The sequence below is a fragment of the Dromiciops gliroides genome, chromosome 4 (genome assembly GCF_019393635.1).
Source record: "Dromiciops gliroides isolate mDroGli1 chromosome 4, mDroGli1.pri, whole genome shotgun sequence".
Taxonomy (NCBI): Eukaryota; Metazoa; Chordata; class Mammalia; order Microbiotheria; family Microbiotheriidae; genus Dromiciops; species Dromiciops gliroides.
The window spans coordinates 280,542,497-280,542,861 of NC_057864.1; positions in this window are offsets into that span (position 1 = coordinate 280,542,497).

Here is a 365-nt window from a genome sequence, read left to right on the forward strand (position 1 = left end):
TTAAAAACATTTCTCCAGAATATATAGTATAACAGTAATTACATTTCAATAAAATTCAAATATTTAATAAACTGATCAGCAATACTTAACATGAATTTTATTGTAAATTATACCATTTCTTCAAGATGAAACATCTGAATAATTTTCCTTTGTTTCTAGAGGACTAGATTTGCCTATATAGTTCTTTTCATGTCTACCAAAGAAGCCATATCACCCTAAGTAATAAAAAAAATGTTAATGCTAGTATTGTACCTATTTTTTCTAATTTACATTTTAGCACAATATGTATTTTATTTGAAAACACAATTTAATATTTTTCTAAATTAATGATAGAAATATTAAATTATAAAAACACTGACAAATAT